The 19,272-nt window shown below is 36.7% G+C and overlaps 1 protein-coding gene across 9 annotated transcripts in view; it reads left to right on the top strand.

Moving 5' to 3' along the window:
- Nucleotides 1-19,272, top strand: part of LOC133635948 (transcription factor Sp9-like) — an 87,396-nt gene that overhangs the window by 55,035 nt on the left and 13,089 nt on the right. For all 9 annotated transcript variants that reach the window (XM_062029436.1, XM_062029440.1, XM_062029439.1 and 6 more), the window contains 2 exons: nucleotides 12,314-12,392; nucleotides 12,494-12,610. The gene's annotated coding sequence lies outside the window, so the exon portion shown is untranslated. The remainder of the gene's footprint in view (nucleotides 1-12,313; nucleotides 12,393-12,493; nucleotides 12,611-19,272) is intronic.

Raw genomic sequence — 19,272 nt, 5'->3', positions numbered from 1 at the left:
CATTTTTTGAGTAAAACGATGACTTTTGTCATCATTTTGCCAAGTGAAATCCCGATTATTATTATATTACCAACCCTTTACATTTTTCTTATAAAATTGTGACTTTTGTCGAGTAAAATTACGACTTTTCATAAAATTGCCAAATGCTTAAGCTTTTCTTGTAAATATGCGACTGTTATTGAGTAAAATTCCAACTTTTATCATATAATTGCACAAATGTTCAGTTTTTCTTGTAAAATGTTGACTTGCGTTGAGTAAAATTACGACTTAAATTATAATACTGACAAAATTCTAAATTTTTCTTGTGAAATTGTGACCTTTTTCTTGTGAAATTCCGACTCATTTTTCACAACAAGCTTTTTTATGTTTGCATAGTATGTATATATTATTAATGTTGTAAATACACATCTTTATATATCTAGAAAGGCTGGTCCTAAAGAGGTAGGCATTTTTCTCAGGTCTCAAGAAGGTAACAAATACAAGAGTGTGTACGTGTGTGTGTGTGTGTGTGTACTCAAGTGCAGGGCCTGACACAACTTGCCGGCCTGGCAGATCCTGACGCCAAGCCGGTCTACGTATGTCCCGTATGCGGCCCCAAAGGCAGCACATGTGGTTAAGGTGGTAAAAGAAGCGTTTCATGTTTGACATCAATGAAAGAAGGTCAGAGAATATAGTACTGACCTATGTTCTTTGCGTCTAATCTTCTTTCACCACTCTGGCTGCCCTTTGATGACCTCACAGAAGTTTACGTACATGTGACCGTCATGTGCCGCCATTTTCCTCCTCCTCTCTTTGCTTTTTTCACGCCAATTGCTATGCAACAAACCGGCTGTTTCCAGTCAATTTAACCGGGCGCTCCCCCCGTGCACGCAGGCGGGCGAGCGGGCAGCACCCTGAGGGCAGGCATTGTGAGGAGGTGAGGCGTAATGTGTGGCAGAACAATAGCAAAGCAAGAGTATCTGTGGAGGGAGTGCTGCATGCAGGCGCTTCATGTGTGCTCACCTGGCTGCTCGCCACACCTGCACACGTAACAAAGTCTAGTTGAATAGCTTCAAGTGGGTCTGAAACACAGGTGTCAAACTCAAGGCCCAGGGGCCGAATCTGGGCCGCCACATGGTTTAAAGTGGCCTGCCACATTTTATTTTGGCCTGATATGTCATTCTAATGTGGCGCGTCTATTTTATTTTGGCACTGCCCCATATTTTTCATGTGGCCCGCCACGTCATTTTAAATTGGCCCGCTACATCATTTAATGTGCCCCTTCACATCATTTTAAAGTGGCCTGTTGCGTAATTTTATTTTGGCCCACCGCATCATTTGTTTTCCACCACAAAATTCTAATGTGGCCCGCCACATCATTTTAAAGTGGCCCGCTACGTCATTTAATGTTGTCCGCCACATCATTTAATGTGCCTCTTCACATCATTTTACAATGGCCTGTTGCATGATTTTATTTTGGCCCACCACGTCATTTGTTTTCCACCGCATAATTCTATTGTGGCCCGCTACGTCATTTATAGTTGCCCGCCACATCAATTTAAAGTGGCCCGCTACGTCATTTAATGTTGTCCGCCACATCATTTAATGTGCCGCTTCACATAATTTTAAAGTGGCCTGGTGCATGATTTTATTTTGACCCACCACATCATTTATTTTCCACTACATAATTATATTGTGGCCTGCTAAGTCATTTAATGTTGTCTGCCACCTCATTTAATGTGCCTCTTCACATCATCTTAATGTGGCCTGTTGCGTGATTTTATTTTGGCCCACCACGTCATTTGTTTTCCACCACATAATTCTATTGTGGCCCGCTACGTCATTTATTGTCTGCCACATCATTTTAAATTGGCCCGCTACGTCATTTAATGTTGTCCGCCACATCATTTAATGTGCCGCTTCACATAATTTTAAAGTGGCCTGGTGCATGATTTTATTTTGACCCACCACATCATTTATTTTCCACTACATAATTATAATGTGGCCTGCTACGTCATTTAATGTTGTCCGCCACATCATTTAATGTGCCTCTTCACATCATTTTAAGGTGGCCTGTTGCATGATTTTATTTTGGCCCACCACGTCATTTGTTTTCCACCACATAATTCTATTGTGGCCCGCCACATCATTTTAAGTTGGCCCGCTACGTCATTTATTATTGTCTGCCACATCATTTTAAATTGGCCCGCTACGTCATTTAATGTTGTCCGCCACACCATTTAATGTGCCTCTTCACATCATTTTAAAGTGGCCTTTTGCATGATTTTATTTTGGCCCACCACGTCATTTGTTTTCCACCACATAATTCTTTTGTGGCCTGCCACTTCATTTAATGTTGTCTGCCACATCATTTAATGTGCCCCTTCACATCATTCTAATGTGACCTGTTGCGTAATTCTATTTTGGCCCACCGCGTCATTTGTTTTCCACCACATAATTCTATTGTGGCCTGCTAAGTCATTTAATGTTGTCTGCCACATCATTTTAATGTGCCCCTTCACATCATTCTAATGTGGCCTGTTGCGTAATTTCATTTTGGCCCACCGCGTCATTTGTTTTCCACCACATAATTCTATTGTGGCCCGCCACGTCATTTTAAAGTGGCCCGCTATGTTATTTAATGTTGTCCGCCACAACATTTAATGTGCCCCTTCACATCATTCTAATGTGGCCTGTTGCGTGATTTTATTTTGGCCCACCACGTCATTTGTTTTCCACCACATAATTTTATTGTGGCCCGCAACGTCATTTATTATTGTCTGCCACATCATTTTAAATTGGCCCGCTACGTCATTTAATGTTGTCCGCCACACCATTTAATGTGCCTCTTCACATCATTTTAAAGTGGCCTTTTGCATGATTTTATTTTGGCCCACCACGTCATTTGTTTTCCACCACATAATTCTTTTGTGGCCTGCCACATCATTTAATGTTGTCTGCCACATCATTTTATGTGCCCCTTCACATCATTCTAATGTGACCTGTTGCGTAATTCTATTTTGGCCCACCACATCATTTGTTTTCCACCACATAATTCTATTGTGGCCTGCTAAGTCATTTAATGTGGCCCGCTACGTCATTTAATGTGCCCCTTCACATCATTCTAATGTGGCCTGTTGCGTAATTTTATTTTGGCCCACCGCGTCATTTGTTTTCCACCACAAAATTCTATTGTGGCCCGCCACATCATTTTAAGTTGGCCCGCTACGTCATTTAATGTTGTCCGCCACATAATTTAATGTGCCCCTTCACATCATTCTAATGTGGCCTGTTGCGTGATTTTATTTTGGCCCACCACGTCATTTGTTTTCCACCACATAATTCTATTGTGGCCCGCTACGTCATTTATTATTGTCTGCCACATCATTTTAAATTGGCCCGCTACGTCATTTAATGTTGTCCGCCACATCATTTAATGTGCCCCTTCACATCATTTTAAAGTGGCCTGTTGCATGATTTTATTTTGGCCCACCACGTCATTTATTTTCCACCACATAATTCTATCGTGGCCTGCTAAGTCATTTAATGTTGTCTGCCACATCAATTTAATGTGCCCCTTCACATCATCTTAATGTGGCCTGTTGCGTGATTTTATTTAGGCCCACCACGTCATTTGTTTTCCACCACATAATTCTATTGTGGCCTGCTAAGTCATTTAATGTGGCCCGCTACGTCATTTAATGTGCCCCTTCACATCATTCTAATGTGGCCTGTTGCGTAATTTTATTTTGGCCCACCACGTCATTTGTTTTCCACCACATAATTCTATTGTGGCCCGCCACATCATTTTAAGTTGGCCCGCTACGTAATTTAATGTGCCCCTTCACATCATTCTAATGTGGCCTGTTGCGTAGTTTTATTTTGGCCCACCACGTCATTTGTTTTCCACCACATAATTCTATTGTGGCCCGCCACATCATTTTAAGTTGGCCCGCTACGTCATTTAATGTTGTCCGCCGCACCATTTAATGTGCCCCTTCACATCATTCTAATGTGGCCTGTTGCGTGATTTTATTTTGGCCCACCACGTCATTTGTTTTCCACCACATAATTCTATTGTGGCCTGCTAAGTCATTTAATGTTGTCTGCCACATCATTTAATGTGCCTCTTCACATCATCTTAATGTGGCCTGTTGCGTGATTTTATTTTGGCCCACCACGTCATTTGTTTTCCACCACATAATTCTATTGTGGCCCGCTACGTCATTTATTATTGTCTGCCACGTTCATTTTAAATTGGCCCGCTACGTCATTTAATGTTGTCCGCCACATCATTTAATGTGCCTCTTCACATCATTTTAAAGTGGCCTGTTGCATGATTTTATTTTGGCCCACCGCGTCATTTGTTTTCCACCACAAAATTCTAATGTGGCCCGCCACATCATTTTAAGTTGGCCCGCTACGTCATTTGTTTTCCACCACATAATTCTATTGTGGCCTGCTAAGTCATTTAATGTTGTCTGCCACATCATTTAATGTGCCTCTTCACATCATCTTAATGTGGCCTGTTGCGTAATTTTATTTTGGCCCACCACGTCATTTGTTTTCCACCACATAATTCTATTGTGGCCCGCTACGTCATTTAATGTTGTCTGCCACATCATTTTAAATTGGCCCGCTACTTCATTTAATGTTATCCACCACATCATTTAATGTGCCTCTTCACATCATTTTAAAATGGCCTGTTGCATGATTTTATTTTGGCCCACCACATCATTTGTTTTCCACCACATAATTCTATTGTGGCCTGCTAAGTCATTTAACGTGGCCCGCTACGTCATTTAATGTGCCCCTTCACATCATCTTAATGTGGCCTGTTGCGTGATTTTATTTTGGCCCACCACATCATTTGTTTTCCACCACATAATTCTATTGTGGCCCGCCACATCATTTTAAGTTGGCCCGCTACGTCATTTAATGTTGTCCGCCACATCATTTAATGTGCCCCTTCACATCATTTTAAAGTGGCCTTTTGCATGATTTTATTTTGGCCCACCACGTCATTTGTTTTCCACCACATAATTCTATTGTGGCCCGCTACGTCATTTATTATTGTCTGCCACATCATTTTAAATTGGCCCGCTATGTCATTTAATGTTGTCCGCCACACCATTTAATGTGCCTCTTCACATAATTTTAAATTGGCCTGTTGCATGATTTTAAATTGGCCCACCACGTCATTTATTTTCCACCACATAATTCTATTGTGGCCTGCTAAGTCATTTAATGTTGTCTGCCACATCATTTTAACGTGCCCCTTCACATCATTCTAATGTGGCCTGTTGCGTAATTTTATTTTGGCCCACCGCGTCATTTGTTTTCCACCACATAATTCTATTGTGGCCCGCCACGTCATTTTAAAGTGGCCCGCTATGTTATTTAATGTTGTCCGCCACAACATTTAATGTGCCCCTTCACATCATTCTAATGTGGCCTGTTGCGTGATTTTATTTTGGCCCACCACGTCATTTGTTTTCCACCACATAATTCTATTGTGGCCTGCTACAACATTTAATGTGCGCCTTCACATCATTCTAATGTGGCCTGTTGCGTGATTTTATTTTGGCCCACCACGTCATTTGTTTTCCACCACATAATTTTATTGTGGCCCGCAACGTCATTTATTATTGTCTGCCACATCATTTTAAATTGGCCCGCTACGTCATTTAATGTTGTCCGCCACACCATTTAATGTGCCTTTTCACATAATTTTAAAGTGGCCTGTTGCATGATTTTAATTTGGCCCACCACGTCATTTATTTTCCACCACATAATTCTATTGTGGCCTGCTAAGTCATTTAATGTTGTCTGCCACATCATTTTAATGTGCCCCTTCACATCATTCTAATGTGGCCTGTTGCGTGATTTTATTTTGGCCCACCACATCATTTGTTTTTCACCACATAATTCTATTGTGGCCCGCCACATCATTTTAAAGTGGCCCGCTACGTCATTTAATGTTGTCCGCCACATCATTTAATGTGCCTCTTCACATCATTTTAAAGTGGCCTGTTGCATGATTTTATTTTGGCCCACCACGTCATTTGTTTTCCACCGCATAATTCTATTGTGGCCCGCTACGTCATTTATAGTTGCCCGCCACATCAATTTAAAGTGGCCCGCTACGTCATTTAATGTTGTCCGCCACATCATTTAATGTGCCTCTTCACATCATTTTAAAGTAGCCTGTTGCATGATTTTATTTTGGCCCACCACGTTATTTGTTTTCCACCACATAATTCTATTGTGGCCTGCTAAGTCATTTAATGTTGTCTGCCACATCATTTTAACGTGCCCCTTGACATCATTCTAATGTGGCCTGTTGCATGATTTTATTTTGGCCCACCACGTCATTTGTTTTCCACCACATAATTCTATTGTGGCCCGCCACGTCATTTATTATTGTCTGCCACATCATTTTAATTTGGCCTGCTACGTCATTTAATGTTGTCTGCCACATCATTTTAATGTGCCCCTTCACATCATTCTAATGTGGCCTGTTGCGTAATTTTATTTTGGCCCACCGCGTCATTTGTTTTTTGGGGCGGCATGGCGTAGTGGGTAGAGCGGCCTTGCCAGAAACCTGAGGGTTGCAGGTTCGCTCCCCGCCTCTTACCATCCAAAAATCGCTGCCGTTGTGTCCTTGGGCAGGACACTTCACCCTTGCCCCCGGTGCCGCTCACACCGGAGAATGAATGATGAATGAATGAGTTGTAAAAATGAATGATGGGTTCTCACTTCTCTGTGAAGCGCTTTGAGTGTCTAGAAAAGCGCTATATAAATCTAATCCATTATTATTATTATTATTAATGTTGTCTGCCACATCATTTAATGTGCCTCTTCACATCATTTTAAAGTGGCCAGGTGCATGATTTTATTTTGGCCCACCACGTCATTTATTTTCCACTACATAATTCTATTGTGGCCTGCTAAGTCATTTAATGTTGTCTGCCACATCATTTTAATGTGCCCCTTCACATCATCTTAATGTGGCCTGTTGCGTGATTTTATTTTGGCCCACCACGTCATTTGTTTTCCACCACATAATTCTATTGTGGCCCGCCACATCATTTTAAGTTGGCCCGCTACGTCATTTATTGTTGTCCGCCACATCATTTTAAGTTGGCCCACTACGTCATTCATTGTTGTCCGCCACATCATTTATTGCGCGTCTTCACATCATTTTAAATTGGCCTGTTGCATGATTTTATTTTGGCCGACCACGTCATTTATTTTCCACCACATAATTCTATTGTGGCCTGCTAAGTCATTTAATGTTGTCTGCCACATCAATTTAACGTGCCCCTTCACATCATCTTAATGTGGCCTGTTGCGTGATTTTATTTTGGCCCACCACGTCATTTGTTTTCCACCACATAATTCTATTGTGGCCCGCCACATCATTTTAAGTTGGCCCGCTACGTCATTTAATGTGCCCCTTCACATCATTCTAATGTGGCCTGTTGCGTAATTTTATTTTGGCCCACCGCGTCATTTATTTTCCACAACAAAATTCTATTGTGGCCCGCCACATCATTTTAAGTTGGCCCGCTACGTCATTTAATGTTGTCCGCCACATAATTTAATGTACCCCTTCACATCATTCTAATGTGGCCTGTTGCGTGATTTTATTTTGGCCCACCACGTCATTTGTTTTCCACCACATAATTCTATTGTGGACCGCTACGTCATTTATTATTGTCTGCCACGTTCATTTTAAATTGGCCCGCTACGTCATTTAATGTTGTCTGCCACATCATTTTAACGGGCCCCTTCACATCATCTTAATGTGGCCTGTTGCATGATTTTATTTTGGCCCACCACGTCATTTGTTTTCCACCACATAATTCTATTGTGGCCAGCCACATCATTTTAAAATGGCCCGCTACGTCATTTAATGTGCCCCTTCACATCATTCTAATGTGGCCTGTTGCGTAATTTTATTTTGGCCCACCACGTCATTTGTTTTCCACCACATAATTCTACTGTGGCCCGCCACATCATTTTATAGTGGCCCGCTACATAATTTAATGTTGTCCGCCACATCATTTAATGTGCCTCTTCACATCTTCTTAATGTGGCCTGTTGCGTGATTTTATTTTGGCCCACCACGTCATTTGTTTTCCACCACATAATTCTATTGTGGCCCGCCACATCATTTTAAGTTGGCCCGCTACGTCATTTATTGTAGTCCGCCACATCATTTTATCTTGGCCCACTACGTCATTTATTGTTGTCCGCCACATCATTTAATGCGCGTCTTCACATCATTTTAAATTGGCCTGTTGCATGATTTTATTTTGGCCCACCACGTCATTTATTTTCCACCACATAATTCTATCGTGGCCTGCTAAGTCATTTATGTTTTCTGCCACATCAATTTAATGTGCCCCTTCACATCATCTTAATGTGGCCTGTTGCCTGATTTTATTTAGGCCCACCACATCATTTGTTTTCCACCACATTATCCTATTGCAGCCCACCACATCATTTTAAATTGGCTCGCTACTTTATTTAATGTTGTCCACCACATCATTTTAATGTGCCCCTTCACATCATTTTAATGTGGCCTGTTACGTAATTTTATTTTGGCCCCCCACGTCATTTGTTTTCCACCACCTAATTCTATTGTGGCCCGCCACATCATTTTAAACTGGCCCGCTACATCGTTTAATGTGCCTCTTCACATCATTCTAATGTGGTATGTTGCGTAATTCTATTGTGGCCCGCTACATTATTTATGTGGCCAGCCACTTCTTTTTTATCTGGCCAGCAACTCTTGCCACTAAATCATTGCACGTGGTCCACCCTCTTATATATGTGGCCAGCCACCTCTTTTTGAGTGGCCCACCAAATATTTTTTAAGTGACCCATTGCATCATTTCATGTGGCCAATCACATCATTTTATGTGGTCCCTCCACATTATTAATGTGGCCAGCTGCTTCTGTTTTATCTGGCCCGCCACATCTTTTTTATTTGGCCAACCAAATCATTTTACTGGGTCCACTCTCTTATATATGTGGCCAGCCACATCTTTTTAAGTGGCTCAACAAATATTTTTGCAAGTGGCCCACTGCATCATTTCAAGTGGCCATTCACGTCATTTTATGTGGTCCCTCCACATTATTAACGTGGCCAGCTGCTTCAATTTTATCTGCCCCGCCACATCTTTTTTTGTGGCCTGCCACATCTTTTTAAATTGACCCACCAAATCATTTGTGGCCCATCGTGTCGTTTCATGTGGCCCTGCATGTTATTTATTTTAGAGTACGGCACTATGCAAAATCGTAATTCTGAAGTTTGAGTTATTGACACTTTTGCCTCCAAATTGGTGCATATTTTGGAGAGAAGATGACTTAGCGATCAAAGCGATCAAGTTCCATAACTGAAACTTTGGGGAATAATTGTTTACAAACTGAAGTGCAAATTTCTTGAAATTTGCTGCACCTTTTGTTGGATTTGTCAAAAATGTGTTGGTTTTTATTTCTTTGGGTCACACTCTAATTCTAGTTATAAAATGTGCAGTTTAAGTTGTACACGCTGGTTTGTTGTAGAAGTGCAAATAAAATATGCAATTGTTATTTTATATTAAATGTTCTAAAGTAAGGTAGAAATATATATATATATATATTTTTTTTTAATTATAGTCGGAAAAAAATGTAATTGATTTAATGTATTTCGTTATTAGTTTTGTACACATAAAATAAATGTAGAGATAATGCAAGGTTTTTTAAATTAAATCTACTATTAATAGATTTAATTCATTTGATTTTATATTGAATGTTTTTCAGTTAATACTCAAAATAAATGTAGAAATATGAAAAAATATTTTCGAATAAAATAATGATCGGAAAAACGATTTATTATTGAAATATATTTTATTTGGATGTTAAAAATGTTGTATTATATAAAAAGAATAAAAGGACAATACTTTTTTTGAATGAGAGGATAATCAAATTATTTTAATCAATTCATTTGATTGAAATATACAGTATGTTTGTATTAAAAACAAAAATACATCTTAGAATTTGTAAAAAAAAAAAAAAAAAAAAAATTAAAAATGATATTTAAAACAATATTTAATGATATTTGGTTTGAAAGGTAACTATATTTGTATTAAAAGTATGAACATTTTTTGGGGAAAAAAAATGGTAATCAATTAAAAAAAAAAGATTTAATTGAAATACGAAATGTTTGTATTAACACAGGTAGGAATACGAAACAGTAATTTTCATGATTAAATGTTACATATTTTTTGGATAATAAAAATAAAAGCCTGAACATTTTTTTTAATGAAAATGTCAATCCAAATTTCTTAATTTATTGAATTAATGTGCTTCAAATATAAAATGTTTTAAAAGAAAAACAATGTTTATTTTTCAATGAAACGATCATCTGAAGAAAATGTGTCATTTGATTCAATATAAAATATTTTTCAGTTAATACTCAAAATAAATGTAGAAATATGAACAATTATTTTCAAATAAAATGATCTGAAAAACGATTCATTAATTAAATATATTTTATTTGGATGTTAAATATTTTGTATTAAATAAATAATTTGTATTAAACTTTTTTTTTTTTCGAATGAGAGGATAATCAGATTTTTTTATCTATTTAATTAATTTGATTGAAATATACAATGTTTGTATTAAAAACAAAAATATCTTAGAGTTTGTAAAAAATAAATCAAATTATTTGAAAAATATTTCAAAAAATATTTAATGATATTTGGTTTGAAGGTTAACTATATTTGTATTAAAAGTATGAACATTTTGAAAAAAAAAATGGTAATCAGTTTTTTTAAATAGATTTAATTGAAATACGAAATGTTTGTTATCAACACGGGCAGGAATATGAACGGTCATTGTCATGATGGATATTTTTTTAGAAAAAATAAAATAAAAGCATGAACATTGTTTTAATGAAAATGGTCATCTAAATTTCTTAATTTATGATTCAAATATGAAATGTTTAAAAAAAAAAAAAAGTTTATTTTTCAATGAAACGATCATCTGAAAAATGTGTTAACTCAATTAATTTAATTTAATATCTTTTTTTTTTAATATTTAATAAATGTTGCAATACTACCAAGTATTTATCCAAACAATAATCCAAAAAAACATGTAACATTACAGAAAACATCCCAACAATTCATTTCAACGTTACTGTTCATTTCCAACTGGAAGTTTCTAGAAATTCTTAACACAAAATAGAACCATAAATATTTTGTATGTCAAATTATTATTAAGGTTAAAAAAAGAAAAGAAAGATAACACACACACACACCAAAAAGATGCCTATAGTCTACACCAGTGTTTTTCAACCTTTTTTGAGCCAAGGCACATTTTTTGCATAAAAAAAAATACGGAGGCACACCACCAGCAGAAAAGGTTAAAAAACGAAACTCCACCAGGTTGTCATGCCTTATTTTGAGTTTGTTGTTTCCTGTGTTAGTGCTTTAGTTCCTGTTTTGCGCTGTTAATTTGGTGACCCTTCCTGTTTTGTTGGTGTTCTCCTGTAGCAGCGTCACGCCTTCCTGTGAGTGCTATTGCCCGCACCTGCTTTGTTTTCGCAATCAAGACTATTTAAGTTGTGCGTACGCTATCCTCCTTTGTGGGGACACTGTTGATTGTCATGTCATGTACGGATGTGCTTTGTGGACGCCGTCTCCGCTCCACACGCTGTAAGTTTTTGCTGTCGTCCAGCATTCTGTTTTTGTTGACTTTGTAGCCAGTTCAGTTTTACTTTTGTTTTGCACACCCAGTGCCTTTTCCTAGCCGGACTTGCCTTTTGTTCATTTTTGGTTTAAGCCTTACATTAACTTTTTACATACCAAAAAACACTGCACTAGAAAACGGCACATTATTATAATTATTGATTTGCAAAAAAAATATTTTTTTGGACCAATTAGGTGAAGTTGCATAATTTCCCACGGCACACCAGACAATATCTCACGGCACACTAGTGTGCCGCGGCACAGTGGTTGAAAAACACTGGTCTACACCACCCCTAATTGCTGAGGCAGCAGTGATCAGATACATGAAATTCATCCATCAAGACTGAGAGTGAAAAATGACGTTGGGAAGTGTATGATTATGCTCCTGGGCTTGTACGCATCAATCAGGACACACACACACACACACACACACACACACACACACACACACACACACACACACACTAGACCACACATTAACCTCGAGAAGACGCAGAAGTTGAGAAATGAAGAGGAACAAATTAATCTCACTTCCTGTGTGTGTGTGCGTGTGTGTGTGTGTGTGTGTGTGTGTGTGTGTGTGTGCATTGTAGTGAGGGATGAAGAGCGTGATTGGCGAGGACTACGGAGATCACGGTCAGAGCATGTGGGATTTAATCGAGACGTGAGAGGGTGAGTTTGTGAGCTTTTCTTCCTCGGCGCTTGAGCGTCATCTTGGAAAACAGCAGGGTTCTGCAAACGTTTATTTACATACCTTAATTGTTTCTAAACAGTGTCTGTGACACGGCAGTAAAACGGCTGATCAAACAAAACAGAAGTCACCGTCATGGACCCACTGGCGAGACAGACTCAATTAGTCGGTGAATTCACTGAGGAATTTGAGCGCCGTGGTAAGTTAATAACACTAACACAGACACCTGTAAACGTGTTAGCATGTTAGCTCATGCTAACGACGCTAGCTTGATTGCATTATGATAGCACGTACAAATATGCATGAAAACACTCTGCAGACATCACACGCGGGTCGCTTTATTAAGTATGAGTCATACCAAAGACTATAAAAATGGGAGCCATTACCTCCCTGCTTGGCACTCAGCATCAAGGGTTGGAGTTGGGGGTTAAATCACCAAAAATGATTCCCGGGCGTGGCCACCGCTGCTGCTCACTGCTCCCCTCACCTCCCAGGGGGTGATCAAGGGTGATGGGTCAAATGCAGAGAATAATTTCGCCACACCTAGTGTGTGTGTGTGTGCGACAATCATTGCTCCTTTTACTTTTCCTAGAAAAACTGTAAGACTTACACATGATGAAGAATCCATACGAGTAGAAACGCTATGGATGGCCAGAAGACTGAACGGCACTCTAATTCCGGTTGAATGCACTAAACCAAAAGGGACAAGCGGTAGAAAATGGATGGATGCACTAAACGGCTGGACACTGCAGCAGCAGCTGTCGTGAGCAAATTCGTCCAAAAGATGGCGCCATATCACAAACAATTGAACACCCGCTCAGTATTGTTGCTTGTTTTTCTTTATTATGGCTGTAAGCGAAGACAAATCCATAAATTAGCTGCTGCGTTTTATAACCCGCAGGAAAAAATTTTTTGCATCTCAGCTGCCTTCGTGACCACTTTGAAGATTCTTTGTCAAATGTTTTTCATACATGCGGGATAATGCAAGTCAAGCCTCGTCCTCCAGTGATAAGGCTACTTGACGTGTTAAGGAAGTGCAGTTTTATTTGCTGCAAATAACGAAGTAAATAATGAAGATTAAAAACCAATTACAAACAATAAATTTAAAAAAAAAGAAAAGAACTAAAAGCAGTATTTTTCTCAAAATGTGTCGACTTTTTTCTTCTAAAATTGGGAACAATTTCTCATATTCTTTCTGCTTCTGTAATATTGCAATGTTTTCTCGTAAAATTACTTTTTCATGTAAAATTATTACTTTTTTCATGCAAAATGGTGACATTTGTCATATAAAATTCTGACCTTTACCCCAATATTGCCAATTTTTTTTGTTGTTCTTGTAAAATAGTGACATTTTTTGAGTAAAACGATGACTTTTGTCATCATTTTGCCAAGCGAAATTCTGATTATTATTAGGGATGTCCGATAATGGCTTTTTGCCGATATCCGATATGCCGATATTGTCCAACTCTTTAATTACCGATACCGATATCAACCGATACCGATATCAGCCGATATATACAGTCGTGGAATTAACACATTATTATGCCTAATTTGGACAACCAGGTATGGTGAAGATAAGGTACTTTTTAAAAAAATGAATCAAATAAAATAAGATAAATAAATTTAAAACATTTTCTTGAATAAAAAAGAAAGTAACACAATATAAAAACAGTTACATAGAAACTAGTAATTAATGAACATTTGTAAAATTAACTGTTAAAGGTTAGTACTATTAGTGGAGCAGCAGCACGCACAATCATGTGTGCTTACGGACTGTATCCCTTGCAGACTGTATTGATATATATTGATATATAATGTAGGAACCAGAATATTGATAACAGAAAGAAACAACCCTTTTGTGTGAATGAGTGTAAATGGGGGAGGGAGGTTTTTTGGGTTGGTGCACTAATTGTAAGTGTATCTTGTGTTTTTTATGTGGATTTAATAAAAAAAAACAAAAAAAACAAAAAAAAACGATACTGATAATAAAAAAAACGATACCGATAATTTCCGATATTACATTTTAACGCATTTATCGGCCGATAATATCGGCAGACCGATATTATCGGACATCTCTAATTATTATTATGATACTACCAAAACTTTACAGTTTTCTTATAAAATTGTGACTTTTGTCGAGTAAAATTACGACTATTTTCATAAAATTGCGACTGTTATTGAGTAAAACTCCAACTTTTATCATAATACTGCACAAATGTTCAGTTTTTCTTGTAAAATGTTGACTTGCGTTGAGTAAAATTACGACTTTTATTATAATACTGCCAAAATTCTAAGTTTTTCTTGTGAAATTGTGACCTTTTTCTTGTGAAATTCAGACTCATTTTTCACAAGCTTTTTTATATTTGCATAGTATGTATATATTATTAATGTTGTAAATACACATCTTTATATATCTAGAAAGGCTGGTCCTAAAGAGGTAGGCATTTTTCTCAGGTCTCAAGAAGGTAACAAGTACAAGAGTGTGTGTGTGTGTGTGTGTGTGTGTGTGTGTGTGTGTGTGTGTGTTCTTGTATTTCCACCCTTCTTGAGACGTGAAGAAGGAAAAGTATCTTCCATATGAGGAGGTGTGAACAAGTGATGACATAAATCATGGTCCCAATAACATTGCATCTAATAGAGAATGTCTCATTAGCACCCCTGCTGGTGACATCTATCAAAATGAGGGTGGTCCCAAAAAGGAGGGATTTTTCTAATTGACACAAGGTGCTAGTAGGGATGAAGAATCCATACGAGTAGAAACACTATGGATGGCCAGAAGACTGAAGGGCACTCTAATTCCGGTTGAATGCACTAAACGGAAGGACACTGCAGCAGCTGTAGTGAGCAAATTCGTCCAAAAGATGGCGCCATATCACAAACAATTGAACACCCGCTAATTATTGTTGCTTTTGTTATTTTTTATTATGGCTGTAAACAAAGAAAAATCCAGAAATTAGCTGCTCCCTTTTATAAGCCGCTACTATGCTACTAATTTGACCACTTTGAAGATTCTTTGTTAAATGTTTTTCATACATGCGGAATAATGCAAGTCAAGCCTCGTCCTCCAGTGATAAGTTTACTTGACATATTAAGGAAGTGCAGTTTTATTTGCTGCACTAGTTAAGAGCATGCAGGTTTTCATGAAGACGCGAGTGTGAGAGGGCTAGTTTGTGAGGTTGTGCTGAGCGTCAACATCAGCAGCTTGAAAAAGGAACACGAGTTAAAAGAGCTGAAACGAAGTCACATGACCTTCCCGCTCTTTAGCCGGTCATTATCTTGCCTTCCTTTCATCCGCCTCCTGCACGCTGAGCATGTGCCATAGCCAGCTGGGCCAAACAGACTTTAATAACAGGCTGGCAGTTCCCCCATCCTGCCCTTTTTCTTCGTCTTCCCCAAAATGCAGAACTCGACACACCTTCTTATTCAATGCCTGTTCTTTATTTTCATGACTATTTACATTGTAGATTGTCACATCAAAACTATGAATGAACACATGTGGAGTTATGTACTTAACAAAAAAAAGGTGAAATAACTGAAAACATGTTTTATATTCTAGTTTCTTCAAAATAGCCACCCTTTGCGCACTCTTGGCATTCTCTCCATGAGCTTCAAGAGGTAGTCACCTGAAATGGTACAGAATATCATATATATATATATATATATATATATATATATATATATATATATATATATATATATATATATATATGTGTATATATATTAAACACAGTTAAAAATGTATGAAAAAATACTGCAAAAAAACAAAGTAAAAGATTAAAAATAACAACAATAATAAAAATCAGAGCATTTCATATATAAAACAATGTTTAAAAAATGCATTAAAAAGTGCAAAAAACAGAAAGGTAAAATATTAAAAATAATAATACAAATCACAATAAGTACAGAATATTATATATATATTAAACACAGTTAAAAATGTATTAAAAAATACTGCAAAAAAACAAGGTAAAAGATTAAAAATAGCAACAATAATAAAATCAGAACATTTCATATATAAAACAATGTTAAAAAATGCATTAAAAAGTGCAAAAAACAAAGGTAAAATATTAAAAATAATAATACAAATCACAATAAGTACAGAATTATATATATATTAAACACAGTTATAAATGTATTAAAAAATACTGCAAAAAACAAAGGTAAAAGATTAAAAATAACAACAATAATACAAATCAGAATATTTCATATATAAAACAATGATAAAAAATGCATAAAAAAGTGCAAAAAACAGAAAGGTAAAATATTAAAAATAATAATATAAATCACAATAAATACAGAATTATATATATATTAAACACAGTTAAAATGTATTAAAAAATTCTGCAAAAAAAAAAGGTAAAAGATTAAAAATAACAACAATAAAAATCAGAACATTTCATGTATAAAACAATGTTAAAAAATGCATAAAAAAGTGCAAAAAACAGAAAGGTAAAATATTGAAAATAATAATACAAATCACAATAAGTACAGAATATTATATATATTAAACACAGTTAAAAAATTATTAAAAAATACTGCAAAAAACAAAGGTAAAAGTTTAAAAATAACAACAATAATAAAAATCTGAACATTTCATATATAAAACAATGTTTAAAAAAATGCATAAAAAAGTGCAAAAAACAGAAAGGTAATAGAGTAAAAATAATAATACAAATCACTCTAAGTACAGAATTTTATATGTATTAAACACAGTTAAAAATGTATTAAAAAATACTGCAAAAAACAAAGGTAAAAGATTAAAAATAACAACAATAATACAAATCAGAATATTTCATATATAAAACAATGATAAAAAAAATGCATAAAAAAGTGCAAAAAACAGAAAGGTAAAATATTACAAATAATAATACAAATCACAATAAGTACAGAATATTATATACATTAAACACAGTTAAAAATGTATTAAAAAATACTGCAAAAAACAAAGGTAAAATATTAAAAATAACAACAATAATAAAAAGTACACATTATATTTTTAAAACACAGTTAAATATGTATAAAAACAGTGCTAAAAACGGAAAAAAATAACAATAATCTCCTTAAGTACAGAACATTCTATATATAAAACACAATTAAAAATCTATAACAAATGGTGCAAAAAACAAAGATAAAAGATTAAAAATAATAATAGTTAAAATCACAGTAACTACAGAACATTCTATATATAAAACACAGTTAAACATGTATAAAAATAGTGCAAAGAAAAAGAAAAGATTAAAAATAATATAAAAATCACAGTAAGTACAGAACATTCTATATATAAAACACAGTTAAAAATTTATAAAAAATTGTGCTAAAAACAGAAAGATAAAAGATTAAAAAAACAAAAAATAAAAATCACAGTAAGTACAGAACATTCTATATATAAAACAGTTAAAAATGCATTTAAAAAATGATTACAATAGTAACTACAATGACTATTATTCCATTTTAATCGACATTCATTGTGTTTCATTTTGCATGATGGGTTAATTGCGTTACAATTTGTAATGAAATTGATGATTAACCCGCATTAATGCGCTCATTTGCACAGCCTGAATACGTCGTCTCTCTCCTAATGTGTAGAATGTACAGTGTGTACATGAATGTGAACCAGGCACTTTGAGCTTTCATAATCACACTTCCAACAACCTCCTGGTCGCGCTGCGTCGACAGGTGAGACGAACCGGCTTCAAAAATTAAATTCCTGTTTTAATGGAACGTGAAATGTGACGACAGGAACTGGGGGAACGCCTATGAGTTTGTTGTTTTGGTTTCTATGACGTTTTTCCTCTACCTTTTGTTTCGGCATGACTGACAAATTAAGGTAATTGTGCGTGTGACAGTTTATTGTGAACGCGGAAGAAAGCCAATTTTTTTTGTGGCGAAATGTTTTCATTGTCTGGCATGTCGTCCGTCAGCTCGGCGCTGCCAAACCTAATGACAGGAAGCCAAAGAGGAGCACACAGCTCACCTTTAAAAACACACCTTGCTTGAGGCGTTTTTTAGCAACAGGTCGGAGGTCCCAGATCTGGACTTTGACACGCGCACCTTTGGAAGTTACTCGCCTTGGGCCTTCGTTTTGCTCAAAGAGATAAACATTCAGATGTTGTTCTCGCTAGTTTTGATGGCGTCAAATGGACAAGGATGCGTGTGTGCTTAACTTTCGGTTTCGATCTCAGCCAAGGCCGAGGTGGACGAAAGGGAGGAGGGCGAGCATTTCCCAAAAACAGTGAAGTTGTCACGTTGGGTAAATGGTAAATAAAAACAGAATACAATGATTTGCTAATCCTTTTCAACTTATATTCAATTGAATAGACTGCAAAGACAAGATATTTAACGTTCACACTGAGAAACTTCATTTTTTTTTGCAAATAATCGTTAACTCGGAATTTAACGGCAGCAACACATTGCAAAAAAGTTGTCACTGGGGCATTTTTACCACTGTGTTACATGGCCTTTCCTTTTAACAACACTCAGTAAAGGTTTGGGAACTGAGGAGACACATTTTTGAAGTGGAATTCTTTCCCATTCTTGCTTGATGTACAGCTTAAGTTGTTCAACAGTCCGGGGGTCTCCCTTGTGCTATTTTAGGCTTCACACATTTTCAATGGGAGACAGGTCTGGACTACAGGCAGGCCAGTCTAGTACCCGCACTCTTTTACTATGAAGCCACGTTGATGTAACACGTGGCTTGGCGTTGTCTTGCTGAAATAAGCAGGGGCGTCCATGGTAACGTTGCTTGGATGGCAACATATGTTGCTCCAAAACCTGTATGTACCTTTTCAGCATTAATGGTGCCTTCACAGATGTGTAAGTTACCCATGCCTTTGGCACTAATACACCCCCATACCATCACAC

Source organism: Entelurus aequoreus, linkage group LG20 (assembly GCF_033978785.1).
Source record: "Entelurus aequoreus isolate RoL-2023_Sb linkage group LG20, RoL_Eaeq_v1.1, whole genome shotgun sequence".
NCBI lineage: Eukaryota > Metazoa > Chordata > Actinopteri > Syngnathiformes > Syngnathidae > Entelurus > Entelurus aequoreus.
Note: the sequence above shows the minus strand (reverse complement) of the source record. Positions and strands in the feature narration are given on the sequence as shown.